At 41.8% G+C, this 15,494-nt stretch overlaps 1 protein-coding gene across 4 annotated transcripts in view; it reads right to left on the reverse strand.

Annotated features, from left to right (window-relative positions):
- PLD1 (phospholipase D1) overlaps positions 1 to 15,494 on the reverse strand; it is a 206,978-nt gene that overhangs the window by 164,653 nt on the left and 26,831 nt on the right. For 2 of the 4 annotated variants that reach the window (XM_047874312.1, XM_047874309.1), the window contains exon 1: positions 3,671 to 3,808. The exons of the other annotated variants lie outside the window; for them this stretch is intronic. The gene's annotated coding sequence lies outside the window, so the exon portion shown is untranslated. Of the gene's footprint in view, positions 1 to 3,670; positions 3,809 to 15,494 lie in introns of those variants that run through there. 4 annotated transcript variants of the gene reach the window in all.

Genomic DNA, 15,494 nt, shown 5'->3' on the forward strand with positions numbered 1-15,494 from the left:
CAGGAAATCATACTGGGCAGGAATGAGGAGGACACTCATACAGGCCAAATTAAGTTAAACAATCAGAAGATCCAAGTTCCTAGCCTTAGCAGTTTTATTATTTTAGCCTTTAAAGGTCTCAGAAGTTCCAAGATGAGCTTAAGTATGTAGTCAAAAGACAATTTTCAATGCTGTGGGCTGACTCTCCATGGTCATGACTCTCCATGGTCGCCATTGGTCTCATTTACTGACCATGGGCAAACTCTGTATGTTGCCATTGGTCACCAGCAGAACAGGTGAGAAAACAGTACAAGCCCACCTCCCACCCAGTAGAGTAAGAACACAAAGGACATGCCTTACTGGTTGACAGTGAGTCAACAGAAGCATCTCTGAGTGTGAAGAGTGACACAGGTATCGGTGCTCACCTGTTTGTTTCTCATTAATAACAAATATTGGATTATAGCCCCCAGAACATAAACTTCTTGTACTAAATTTTCTTCCCACCAGAGCACTTCTCTGAGGCACAGCACTGTTAATGCTGCTATCCGCTATGACTTGGGATAAGTGACAGAATCTTCCTGGGACAGTTTCCTCAACTATAAAATGAGGATAAGGACAACTGGCCTCTTGGGGTTGTTGTGAGAAACAGAGAAGAGGCTCAGAACAGGGACTGCCCTTAGGGAATGGTTTTGGTATTAGTTGTTGTTGTTATTACTATGTTATTATTACCACCACTACCTCTACCGTTCCTGCTAGGACCATTATTTCCACTCTACCTCCGGAAATGCCAGACTTTAGGAGTGCCTGGGTGGCTCAGTCAGTAAAGCGTCCGACTTTGGCTCAGGTCATGATCTCATGGTCCATGAGTTCGAGCCCCGCGTCCAGCTCTGTGCTGACAGCTCGGAGCCTGGAGCCTGCGTTAGACTCTGTCTCTGTCTCTCTCTCTCTCTCTGCCCCTCCCCTGCTCATACTCTGTCTTTCTCTCTCTCTCAAAAATAAACATTTAAAAATATATTAAAAAGAAAAAAAAGAAAAGAAATGCCAGACTGTAAAACTTAAATTGGGTTTTTCCAAACGAAAGAGGGAACTGGATGGAGAGGACTGTGGTCAGTCAGATCAGCCTCGGGAGTAAAATCCGCCCAGGAAGTCAGTTTTCCTGTCACTATTAAATACTGAATGTCTGGGGTGGGTGGCACCACAGTCCTCCCCACTTTCTGACACGCAAGCACAGGACTTCTGCGCATCGTCACCGTCAGTGAGCAGGGCTGAGCCAGAACCTGGGGGTTAGGCACAAGAAAGACCATGAACCCAAGGCCAGAAACCACAGACTAACACCTCCCCAAAGGGGCACCAAAAAGATCCCGACTAGGGGTGGGAATGAGAGCCACCTGGGCCATGAATAGATTTATCAAGGTTCAGCAGTCAGAAAACCAACCGACTCTTGATATCACAGTTACTTCTATGTATTCATTTCTTTCCTCTGAGTGCCTATCTTCTACTGCCAGTCAGTTCTCCCAGTGTGTGGGCCAGTTCATACTGAAATGGTTTGCCTGAGGATTTGTCTCCAACCTCGAAGCTCTGAATCGTTTTAAAAGAAAATAAGGATCACACACTTATGCATTATCAGCTAGGTTCACAAGCCATCTGAGATTTATGAGACATCTAGAGTACTTTGAATTCCAACAAGAAAGCAGTTTGATATAAATTAATCAGCTCAGAGCTTCGCTTAAAATTAATGGTATGGAATGAGAAAAATACCCGTCTCTACTTGATTCTAGGCAAAAGGCAGAGTTGTAACAAAACCAAACTAGTCCAGCAAGATGAGAACCAGAATTATAATGCAAGTTTCAAACCTAGAATCAGGAATAAGATTTGCTTACTTTATCCTCAAATTACAGATTTCGAACACCCTACTGTATGTATGGTCTTTTTTTTCTCCCCATGTTTGAAGGAAACGTAATGGATATTCTTTGGGAAAACCCTAAAATCTGGCCTTCAGGGAGTTTCTCCTATATTTTGCTACATTTGTTTATTTGTGTTTCTACTCAGTGGTATTTTGTTTGGGTATCTTCTCTAGAGGAAAGGCTGTGAAGCACTTGGGAACACAGAAATTGAGATCCACCAGACACAAATGAGTTTCCTGTGAGCTTTTGAAGACTTTTATCTATGCTGACTAAACACAAGTAAGTAAGCAGTGAGCAAAATGTTCTTAACATTGTTCTTGAAAAATCACTGGGCAGCAATAATCATGCTGACAGAAGTCCTTCTTTAAATTTTAAATTCAGAGCATTTAATTATTAATAACAGTATAATAAAGAGTACATATATGCAGTAAGAGTGTATATTAAGCAAGTTACAGCAATCTGCCTTGTTGTCTTATTTTGTTTTGAAAGCTAAAATGACCCAGTGGATTTGCTGTTAAGAAAAGACCTGCAGAGGCAGGGGCAATCATTAGCTGTACAATTGTATCTTGGAGGTATAAAGTACAGTCAAATTTGTGATCCTGAAATGGCATGCAGTCATAACTGTATAACTTCAGCCTCAGCAGATATGGAAACTGTGATCCTCAAGGAAGTAGGGTCCTTAAAATTTAGCATGTCACCACAAAGATTTTTTCAAAGTTCTTTTTTCTGTCTCTCTTCTCCCTCAATTTTATTTTTTTGAACAGCGGAGAACAGGGAAGAACAGATCCCTTCCAATACACTGTATTTCCCAGCGGCGGGGGGGAAGAGCAGAAGAAAAGGGCAATAACAGGGCCATATTAGCATTATTTTAAAACACTCGCACATTACTTCCAACCAAAGCACACTTAAAGTAACATAAACACAAGAATATTTTATAGAGTGTTACAAACTTTAAAACATCATCCAATTTACTCGTGCAGAACAATTTCTTGCTGGATTGCTTTGGTGACAAATTAATTGAGGTAAAACTGCTCTCTAGGTCTTTAAGTTAATGAAATTAAAGAAGATACTCTCTTGGTACTTACGTACTGAATTTCGTGTTATTACTATTAGCAATACAAGGCACGCTCCATTTTTGCCATCAGATTTACTCCAGAAGGAGTCTCGGATCGTGAGGAATTGCTCGAGAATGAACACAGTGACAGCTATGCACCTCTACACGGTGCCCACATCAATAGTTATGTGGGTATTTTAGGACGCATTCTAGAAAAATGTCAGACTCTTCAAAGAGAAAATGAAAACGGCATTCTGGTTCATGATAACTCTAAGTAGGCCCAAGGGAAAACTGGGCACCAGGCAATTTTGCACAACGGTGTGAGGCACAACATCGCTAGCTTGGAGGGTAGCACAAGGCCACCTCATGTTCAAAAACAGTACAATCAGCCATGTATAAAAATCACACTTATGCCTAGAAGACTTAACAGGAGGGCAGAAAGAAAGGAATTCGGAAAAAGCAACTAAAAATGCTTACAAACAAGTCCAAATCTCCGGACTACAAATCCACCACATAAATGCCATTTCATTCTAGCTCCCATGTGTATATAATATTGCCAAACAACGCATATGTGATAAGGAGAATCATAACCTCCAAACCTCCACGAACTCACATCATTTTCTACAAGAACACAGCGACGGCACAAATGCTATGCTGTCATGTCATCGTCCGCAGTCAGTAGAGAGAAAGTCTGACACATGCAGCAGAGAAGTTCAAAATGTTATTTACTAACCTGGTGCCCCTGTGAAAGCAGTCCCTCCATACTGCTTTACAGAAAGAATCTTTACTATGAAACTAATCTCCAAAGCAGCTGATCCAGCCCAGAGGGGAGGACTCGGACTACCCAGGGAATCCACAAACACAAGGAAAGCAGTTTGTTCGGAACTTGGCAACTTAAGTCATAGCCAAGCCCACAAAGCACTTTAGCCTATAAGCTTTAGTAATGAACTTGAAACCACTCCCCATATGTTAAATAGACACTGGGCTGCTGTGAGAAATAAAAACCACGTACACCATGAGCAAAGACTTCAGGCTTCAATTTTGAACTTGCTGCCTAAGAAAACCATAACACACAAACTTAAACAAAGAGAACCCTTACTCCCTTCTCTCTCAGACGCTGCAGTAAAGTGACTCATTCATTTTAAACAGGAGGAATGCGATCCGCTCCCCATTAGGGTCATGAGATGAAGTTCAATGGTGGTGACGGTGTAACATATAGCACTGCAATTTCACTTTGCATAAGAGGGACACATGAAGGGACCATTGCTAAGAATCAAAGTTACATACCATTTTCAAATTTTGAGGGGTAGCGTTAAATAAGCCTACTATCTCATTAATCACTAAAGTCTAAAAATCAACTTATGTTTGAGAGGAGTATGTGTTAAAAAAACCTAATTTTTTAATACAGTTAACATACAATGTCACATGAGTTTGAGGTGACCAGCACAGTGAGTGATTCAGTATTTCTGTATATTATGCTATGCTTGCCTCAAATGTAGCTACCCTCTGAGGATCATTCTAACTTATGACTCCCTCTTGGTGTCTGTAAATCTGAAAATCACTCATAATTCAGTTTTACCATCTATATTTAGGTTATGTTTACAAGATAAAAGATTTTTTGCTCATATTATAGTTCTTTACAGTTTAAAATGGAACTGAATAGGACTCGCTAGGTTTCAAACAAAGAAATGTGAACTCATTTCTCATTCTAGAAAAGTACAATTGATAATTTCCTAAAGGCATTTCTATCTCCAAACAGTCCATAAAGTTCCAGTATATTGCTGAAGAAATAATGAATCCACACTCTGCTTTTTAACACGACGTGTTCACAGTACCGTATACATAGTTTACCCCTAGTTTTCAACTCCAAGAACCGTGTCAGTTGTAATGGCTTACTTCACGACTTCACCTTGATTTAAAAAAAAAAAAAAAAAAAAAGACCTATTTCACGGTCAAGATTCTCTAATTCTATTGTTTCTTCTAAGACATAACATCGGACCAAATATTCCAAGGAACACTGGATTCATTTCCTGCCAAACAGATTTATATAGGTATTGCTGGTAAAATCAAGTTTCTCAAAACCGATGCAACAGAAGACGTTAGCACATAAGCACAAGATCAGGCATGAAAAACCTGGAGACCCCCAGAGACCTCACACGTGCCCCACCTGCTTCCCCCACCCACTCCCAGGTGAGCTCAATGGTTTCTCCTGGGGTCACTTTAGAATGAGGGGATCAAGACAATCACCTCCATGAGAAAACTGGCCTCTAGATATGCGGCCCTTGCCTTAAGAAGGAGCCAGAACCCCACCTGGTGGCAAAACCAAGAAAAGGCTGGAACAATTAAGTTTCAGGGGAAATACAACTTTGATGCTGGAAGAAAACACAATAAAAGCAGAAGACGATCTGTTATAAGGGTGCATTAATGTCACATACAATATAAGTGTGTGGTGAGGTTCAAGGAAAGTTTGTCCCCCCTACAAGAGCAGAATATTTCTTGAAGATATGAAAATGCTCATGCAAAAAAGAAAAAAAGTGATTACACTCAAAACCATCTCTTCGGTAGTTCTGGTTTGCAAATATATACAATGATTTACATTCCCAGAAAAATCCTCTGATAAATAATGCTGATCCCTCCTTTACCCAAAAATCTGCAAGTAAAATGCCAGTCAACGTAATCTCTGAAATGGAATAAATATGGATAAACCCCCAACTTAACCAGCTAAGTACTGGTGGGACAGTGTCCATCACTGTGTTAAAAGGCTATATCCCTAAGATTTTTCCTGTCAAAAGTATTTCCTTTTGTCTCATACAAATTATTTCTGCCAAAAATCCATGTACAATATCAACGTCAATGGAGATGAAGAAAAAATACTTGGTTTCAAATTGCACTAGAGTAAAAACCCAGAAAAAAACAGTATAGTAGGATGTGACTTTTTTAAATTTTTTGTTTTATTTTAGGGAGAGAGAAAGTGCATGAGCAAGGGAGAGGAGGAGAAGAAGAGGAAGAGAGAGAACCTCGATGCCACGACCCCTGGGATCATGACCTGAGCCAAAATCAAGGGTAGGACACTCAACCAACTGAGCCACCCAGGCACCCCAAGCAGGATGTGACTTCTTAATAAGCCCAAGCCACATCACTGAAACTAAAGCTAATAGCTAATATTTAAGTTCTTGCTATAAGGTAGGCATGGTTCTAAACTGCTCTACAAGTATTAACTCATTTAAATCTCACCACTGTTTTTTTTTGTCCCCCACCACTATCTTATAATACCAGCCTTACAGATGAGAAAACCAAGGCACCTAAAGGGTAAGTACCTTGCCCTTGGTGGAGCTGGGATTAGAACCCAAGCAGTCTGGCTCTGAAGTAAGTGTTCCTAACCACGTACTTGAATCATTCTGTCCTTCTAGGTGCATACCACTTGGGAAACCCTGCCAGACTCTGGTCAGACACAAGGGAGGGGGAGTTGGGAGAGGAGAAATGCTCTGTAGACAGTCCTCATGATGGTGTAGACCGGGCAAGGCTTTGCAGGGAAGCAGCCACAGAGCTGAAAACAGAAGGCCACATGGCAGGTAAGGGATCCCCAGGCAGAGAGCACCCATTCAGCCTTCCAAAGAAAAGGGCGAAATGGTGAACAGGCCATTGAAGGGACCACAGGGAGCAGAAGAAAATGCTGCAAGAGAGGCAGGAGCCCTCTGATGTCATATCACAGAGGCTAAGAGACATCAAGAGAGTTTAAACCAGAGGGCGCCTGGGTGGTTCAGTCCATTAAGCTTTGACTTCATCTCAGGTAATGATCTCGCTGGTCTTGAGTTCAAGCCCTACAACAGGCTCTCTGCTGCCCCACGTTGGGCTCTCTGCTGTCAGTGTGGAGCCCACTTTGGAACCTCTGTCTCCCTCTCTCTGCCCCTCCTCTGGACCCATGTGTTTGGACGTGCACTCTCTCTCTCAAAATAAACAAATATATAAACTTTAAAAAAAATTCTTAGAAAAAAAAGAGAGAAAGAGAGAGAGGTTCAATGGTAAAATGACCAGATGTGTGCACTGGAAAGACAAAGTAAGGATCGAGGCCTTTTGGAGTGGGTGGGTGGGGTAGAAATTAAGACATTCCGAGTAGAAGGAAGGGCAGACCAGTGCTTTCAAATGTAAAAGTTTACACTTTCCCAAGCTTCCCCAAGGACGCTGGGTCAGTAACGCAGGCAGCAGTGGCGCTTGCTAGTTCCCTTGCTCAAGCCGGGTTTGGAGCCTGAGTCAGGTGCAGGTTGTTGAGGCCATCTGCAGAGCTGGGAACACGGGAGGAGGAGCAGAGGGGCAGGGAAGGGCCCAGGAGTTGGGACTCTCGAGGCCGAGTGGGAGGTCCCTCGGGCCATCCAGGGTGGATGTGCAGGAGATACAGGTCTGGAGCTCCAGTCCCCTGCCTGGATAGAGGTGCACATCTAGTAGGCACTGCAGAGAAAGGATGGCTGCAGCTGGAGGGCAGCAACAAGGGGTCTGCCCCCAAGAGCACCAGCCACAAGAGTAAAGGGTAAAGGATTTGGGGTTTTTTTTAATTTTTTTTTAAAGTTTTTATTTATTTTTGAGACAGAGAGAGACAGAGCATGAACAGGGGAGGGTCAGAGAGAGGGAGACACAGAATCCAAAACAGGCTCCAGGCTCTGAGCTGTCAGCACAGAGCCCGACGCGGGGCTCGAACTCACGGACCACGAGATCATGACCTGAGCCGAAGTTGGCCGCTCAACCCAGGCACCCCAAGGGTTTTTTTTTAATGTTTATTTTTGAGAGGCAGAGGCGAGGAGGGCAGAGAGGGGGACAGAGGATCTGAAGCAGGCTCTATGCTGACAGCAAAAAGTCCAATGTGGGGCTTGAACTCAGGAACCACGAGATCATGACCTGAGCCGAAGTCAGACGCTTAACCAACTGAGCCACCCAGGCGCCCCAAGGGTAAAGTCTAAGGCAAGGTGTTTCGGAGGATCTCGACCAGAATTCAAAATGTGAGTGGGAGAAAATTTTCATTTTAGTTTTTACGAACCTCCAACTGAAACTGAGGGTTTCCTTCTTTTACAAATGTAGGCAACAATCCGTGCTAAAATTAGCCATACTGGTAACTTATCACAAGTAGAAATCAAAAGATATCTACATATCACATTACGGTTATTACAAGTACCTCAAAGTAACATTTCCACCCATCTCTACTTCCAAATGACAGTAGTTCCCAGACCTGCCACTAGTTCTTGGTGTGGAATGCATTAATAAAGGATGTATGTAACAATACCACATATCTTTTGCTCTACAGATAACTGTATATCATATCATTGGCTTCCTTTGTAATCCCTTGCATTTGAATTTTAATCATTTAAGTTTAGACATTTGAGTTACGCATTAAACATTATTCTGAAAAGGGATACATTAACTTCACTAGAATGCCAAAGGTGTCCCGTGGGGCGCGCGCACACACACACACACACACACACACACACACACACAGAAGTAAAGAACCTCTATCCGATTTAAGGAGGAAAAGAAAAAAACCACAGGAAGATATTTCAAAAAGGAATTCAGAAAAGGGGGGACATGGTATGAGATGACCCAGGATTCAACCCAGGACCTCTGACTTGTGTTCTTTCCTCCACCAACTGCACACCCTAAAAATAGTCATCCCTTCATTTGTGTCAGCAAAGTGCTTTCACATTTATCAGCTCAGTAGCTCGTCACAAAGACCCAGAGTAGGAAAAGTCTACCCCAACTGCCTGAAACTTCAGAGAGGCCGCAGCCCAGGAAGACACCACTCCCGGGCAGGGTGGGCGTGGGGGTGTGGGGAGGACTTGGCATCCGCCACCTGCTCTATGGGGCTGCAGCCCTGAGCACAGAAGAATACATGAGAGTCCATCCCTTGTATCAAATCAGCTAGAATCCGATCCAGAGAGGAAGGAATAGCGAGTACAGAGCTTACTGAGTGCATCCTGCTTCTCTCCAGGCTTCCATCTGCAGGCAAGGGTAACAACTGATTTGCATTCTTTGCTCAAAGCTCTTTCGTTTAGTTCTGATTGGTGATCCAGGGTGAGTTACAAAATTTACAGTATTTCAACTGTTCAATTTTCCTTTGGCTATAACCAGAACAGAAGCCTGTACTTAAGCAATTAGTCTGAAATTAGATAGACAAGCCGAAACAATACCCTCTCTGTTCCCTCCTCGCTGTGCCCACTAACTGGCGTTCATTATTTAATCTGTGACACGTGTTGCCAGGGCTGCATTTAACAACATCGCTTTTTGTCTTCACATCCACTCCCTACTCTGCAACATCTGTCGTGGCTCATGTCTATATTTTATTTATTTTCCTTCTTTTACTTTTATAGGGTCATTTTCTTAACTGCCACAAATTGCTTTATAATATATTCTAACCCCCCAAAAGGTAACAACGTTTTGTAACTTGGTAATAAGAAGAAACTTAAGGTGTTGGTACAAACACCCTTTTACGTTACTGCAATTTACACAAAATTGTATCATTAATATTTTATGATATATTTAATCTCATGGTTGACTAAATAACCTATCTTTATTTTTTAATAACCTGATCAATTCACAGAATACTTGGCCCCTTCTCATACAATGTATGCATTTCCTTTTTAGAACGTGGCTTCGGGGCACCTGGATGGCTCAGTTGGTTGGGCGTCCGACTGTGGCTCAGGTCATGATCTCACAGTCTGTGAGTTCGAGCCCCTGCGTCAGGCTCTGTGCTGTCAGTTCAGAGCCTGGAGCCTGCTTCGGATTCTGTGTCTCCCTCTCTCTCTCCCCCTCCCCCACTCACGCTCTGTCTCTATCAAAAAATGAATAAACGTTAAAAAAAATTTTTTTAGAATATGGCTTTATATGACCAATATAGTATGGTCTTCTGAAAAACAAGTTATTTCTTAACATGCATGTTAAAAAAAAATTATTATGGGGAGCCTGGGTGGCTCAGTCAGCTAAGTGTCTGACTTCAGCTCAGGTCATGATCTCGCGGTCCGGGAGTTCAAGCCCCATGTCGGGTTCTGTGCTGACAGCTCAGAGCCTGGAGCCTCCTTCGGGTTCTGTGTCTCTTCTCTTTGCCCCTCTCCTGCTTGCTCTCTCTCTCTCTCTCTCTCTCTCTCTCAAAAATAAACCACATTTAGGGGCGCCTGGGTGGCGCAGTCGGTTAAGCGTCCGACTTCAGCCAGGTCACGATCTCACGGTCCGTGAGTTCGAGCCCCGCGTCGGGCTCTGGGCTGATGGCTCAGAGCCTGGAGCCTGTTTCCGATTCTGTGTCTCCCTCTCTCTCTGCCCCTCCCCCGTTCATGCTCTGTCTCTCTCTGTCCCAAAAATAAATAAACGTTGAAAAAAATAAACATTTTAAAAAACATAAATTATTATGTTTATTAATGGGCCTTTAATTTCTAAGTTCCCTATTCTTTCTTTCTTCAATAAGGAGCCATAGTAAAAATGATCACTTGCCTTCTACTCCCATCACCTAAGAATTAGAATGGGAATTCTTGTGAGTAAAAAAGAAAGTTCAAAATTGGTTTCCAGACCCTGGAAAGGAAGAATGGAGCCCTCCTGCTGCTGCTGCCTGTCCATGGCACATGGAGTCAGCACAGCCATCCACTGTGAGTGCCCTGGAGGGTAACTCCCTGGCCACCTCCCCTGCAGGGGAAGGAAGGACTGAATCTGGCAGCAACAAGCCCCTGATAGGTTACCTTCTTTCCTAACCACCCAGAAGCACTTCCTGCCTAGCTTGCCCAATCTACGGAAGGATTCCTGTGTGGTGGCACTTTCTGTAGCCTCAAGCCACTTACTTCTGTTCCTACCCTATTTTCTTCGCATTGCTCTCAAACAGCTTCTTCATTAGACATCTTCCACCAGTCCCAATGGCTTATTCAATTTTTCCAACCCCCTAAGTTCTTCCTCCCCTTTGGGTTTGTGCCATTGCCCCCATCTGTGATGCCCTTCCCTTGACGACCAGTAAAAGATTAAAATCCTCCCCAGCTTTTCCTGGGGCAGCCCAAACCCACATCCTCCCCAAAGCCTTCTCAGATCCACCTGGCTTAGGAAAAAAACATTTTTATTTACTACACCTAGAACAATCAGCAGCAAGTGCATTAGGAAACTAGTCATACCTGATGGCTTTTCTATTATTGTCTGGTTTGGTTATTTAAATATCCTATGGCATTTAGCGTTTCATGTAGTTATATCTATCTCCTCCAACTAAGTGATCAATAACTGGATCATAGATTATACCTCTAAAATCAACCATTGTAAAAAGCATATGCCAGGGAAATTAATACTACCTTATATGGCATTCATATTTCTGTGTTGTTTTATGAGACTTAAATCATTCATATTATTAAATAGTAATTATAATAACAGCCAACACTATCTTACTACACCCAATATTTTACTGCCCTATGAGGTAGGTACCATTACTTTCCCATTTCTCAGAAGAGAACGGGACCAGCAAGGTTAACTTGCCCACAATCATCCATCTAACAAATATTTATGGAGCACCTATTATATGACAGGCATGGCTAAGAGCATTAACAATTCCAAGCATAAATTCCTTATCCTCAGGGAGCTTGTATTCTATTAGGAGAGAAAGACTATCAACAATTAAATATCAAACCAGATAACGCCCTTAGGTAGGGTAGTCAGAAAAAACCTCTCTGGTGAAATGATACTTAAGCAGAGATCTGAATGGAGTAAGGTAATAAGCCAGGTAATTATCTGAGAGAAAGATTCCAGGCAGAAGAAACAGAAATAGCAGAGGCCCTGAACAAAATAAGCTTGGAGTGTTCAAGAACAGAAAGGCCAGTGTAGTCAGAGTGCTGTGAAAGAAAGAGCAACAGAAGAGAATGAAGTCAGAGAGCAAACAGGGAGGTCTGATCACATAAGTCTCTGTAAACCGTTGCACAATTTTTCCCCCTAAATACAATGGGAAGCCCTGAAAGGTTCAGGGGACTGAAGCCATCAGGGGAATGAAATGCTGTGACATTTTAAGATTTTTTAAATGTTTTATTTATTTTTGAGACAGAGAGAGAGAGAGAGGGGATGAACGGGGGAGGGTCATAGAGAGGAAGACACAGAATCTGAAACAGGCTCCAGGCTCTGAGCTGTCAGCCCAGAGCCCGATGCGGGGCTCGAACTCACGGACCGCGAGATCATGACCTGAGCCGAAGTCGGCTGCTTAACCGACTGAGCCACCCAGGCGCCCCAACACTGTGACATTTTAAAACTCCAGTTGTGTGGCTAACGAACAGACTGGGACAAAGACTACTTAGGAGAATCCTACAGTAAGCCAGGTGAGAGATGTTGGTGGCTTGGACTAGAAGGACAGCTACACAGAGAGATCTAAGGTATATTGTGAAGATAGAACCAAGAGCATTTTCTGGTGTGGGTTGCCGGTCTTCTGTGTGGGGTGTAAAAGAAAAAGAGGTGTCCAGGAAAACTATAAGATTGGCATCTGAGCAACAGGGAGAAAAGCCCATTTATTGAGCTGGCAGCACAGTGGATAATAGAGAGTAAGGAGGAACAATACATTTCAGAGGCAAATTAAGAGCTCCATTATGCATAGATTAAGTTTGTTTGATATACCTTTTAGATGCCCAAATGAGGATAAGTAAGAAACTGTATATGTAACTCTGGGGTTTGCATCTACAAGTCTGCAATTCTGAACTGAGATATAAAATTGGGAGTCAGTTGGCTTTAAATAACATATTTATACCATTTGACTGAGAATGGATAAAGCACAGAAGTCTAAGGACTGAGGCTCAGGCCCTTTAACATCTAAATGTTTGGAAGAAGAGAAGGATACAGCAAAGGAGGCCAAAAAGGGGCAGATAGTTAGATGGGAAGAAAATCAGGAAAGCTTGAGGAACAGAAGCCAGGTGAACAAAATGCTTCAAGAACAGGATGATCAATTATGTCAAAGGCAGCTGAGAAATGAAGAAAGAGGATGCCTGAACTTGCCATTGGATACAGCAGCATGGAGGTCACTGGTGACTAGACAAGAGTGGTTTCAGGGGAACGGGGCCCCAAAAGCCAAATGGAGTGAGTTCAAATGAGAATGTGGCTACAAGACCTTGCTGAGAGGAATTAAAGATCTAAATAAGTGGATATACCATGTTCATGGATTTTAAAATTAAATATTATTGTCAGTTCTTCACAAACTTATCTAATAGATTCAACAATCCCAATCACAAACATCTCACTGGACTTTTCTGTAGAAATTGACAAGCGAATTCTAAAATATGTATAGAAAAGCAAATGACCTAGACTAGGCAAAGCAATCATAAAAAATAAGACCAAAATTGGAGGGCCTAAATTACCTGACTTTAAGACTTTGACAAGTGAGTCTACAATAATCAAGACAGTGTGATACTCACATGGGATTAGCAAATAGACCGATGAGACAGAACAGAGAGCTCAGTAACAGATCCACATTTACAAGGGCATTTGAACTTTCACCAATCAACAGAGAAATCCAATAGAAAAAGAAAGAATTTATAACAAATGATGCTAAAACAACTAAATACCTGCATGACAAAAATAGATAAATCTCAGCTCCAACCTCACACCACATACAAAAAATTAATTTCATATGGATTACTGCCCTAAATGTTAAAGCTAAAACTATAAAGCTTTTAGACATGACACAGAAAGCAATAAACACAAAAGGAGAAAAATTAGACTTCATCCAAGTTAAAAATTCCTATTCATCAAAAAGACACCAGTAAGAAAATGAATAGGTAAATCACAGGCTGGAAGAAAATATATGCAAATCATATATCTGAAAAAGGACTACAATTCAATAAAAAGAGAGCTAAATATTTGATGGGACATTTCACAGAGGAAGATAAACTAATGATTAGTAAGCACATGAAAGAGTGCTTAATGTTAATATTCATCAAAGAAATTTAAATAAAAAGTACAATGAAATATCACTATATATATATATATATATGTATATATATATATATATATATATATATATATATACATGCCCCAGAATGGACAAAATCAAATGCTGGCAAGAATGTAGAACAATCAATTCTCATATACTGTTTATCTGAGTGTAAAACAATACAACCATTTTAGAAAAAGTTCTGCCAGTTTCTTATAGAACTAAACATATATATATATATATATATATATATATATATATATATATATTATATATACATACACCCATAACTCAATAATTTCAGGCCTAAGTGTTTAGTCAAGAGAAAAGAAAACACATACCCACAAAGGACTTTTGTGTTTGTTCATGGCAAGTTTATTCATAATAACCTGAACTGGAAACAGCTCAGATGTCCATCAATAAGAAAATGAGAAACAGGGGCGCCTGGGTGGCTCAGCCAGTTGAGCATCTGATTTCAGCTCAGGTCATCATCTCATGGTCCATGGGTTCAAGCTCCATGTCAGGCTCTGTGCTGACAGCTCAGAGCCTGGAGCCTGCTTCAGATTCTGTGTCTCCCTCTCTCTCTGCCTCTTCCTCAATCACACTCTCTCTTTCTCTTTCTCTCTCAAAAATAAATAAACAAACAAAAATTTAAAAAGAGTTGGTATGATTTTTCATCTCAACAAACTATGAGAGAAAAATCTATTCTCCTATGTCTTAACACATCCCTTCTGGTCTTATATTTCCCAATCCTAAAGAGAATGACTTACTACTTAAATACCACATTAGAAGGATCTGAAGAACCTAAACTTGAAGTCATTCCTTCAAAAGAATTTTTTTTTGAAAAAACATTTAAGCATTAAGTCACCTCACTCTCAAGGAAAAAAAAAAATGCTGTCACTGTTTCAGGAATTCAGAATTTTAATGATTTTTTAACATTTATTTATTTTTGAGAGAGAGAGAGAGACAGAGAGATAGAACATGAGCCGGGTAGGGGCAGAGAGAGAGGGAGACAGAGGATCTGAAGCAGGCTCTGTGCTAAGAGCAGAGCCCAATGTAGGATTCCACCTCACAAATCACAAGATCATGACCAGAGCTGAAGTAGAATGCTTAACTAACTGAGCCACCCAGGCACCCCCAGGCATTCAGAATTTTGGATGGACTACTAATTGGGTATTTTAGAAACTGTTTTAAGACACCACACACTCACTGGCATTTAAGCTCTACACGAAAAAGTCCAGATTCCCCAGCCCGGCCTTCTATTCAAGTCCATGCCTTTACCACCCCCTGCACAAACATCATGTTCCAGGCATGTGACTGCCCCCTTCCTCCTACAAGACCCCTCCTGCCTCACCTCTGATCTTCTGCTCCTGCCGTTCCCTCCACCTGGGCCATCCCTTCCACTTGCCCAGTCTCTGCCTATGCACATCCTCTTATCCATCCATCAGGTTCCATCTCAAACACAGACTCCAAGCCAAACAGTGACCACAGTCCTCTGGAACTGCCAAAACTCTGCATCTGCACCTCTTAAGATGGCTATCCAGTTGTAGCTGGTATAGCTGTTGGGTACCCATAGAATCTCCCTTCTGACACAGAATCATCTACTATTTCAATCTGGAACTCTTCACGATTTATCTTTGTATTGGAC

The sequence above is a fragment of the Prionailurus viverrinus genome, chromosome C2, assembly GCF_022837055.1.
Source record: "Prionailurus viverrinus isolate Anna chromosome C2, UM_Priviv_1.0, whole genome shotgun sequence".
In the NCBI taxonomy this organism is placed as follows: Eukaryota; Metazoa; Chordata; class Mammalia; order Carnivora; family Felidae; genus Prionailurus; species Prionailurus viverrinus.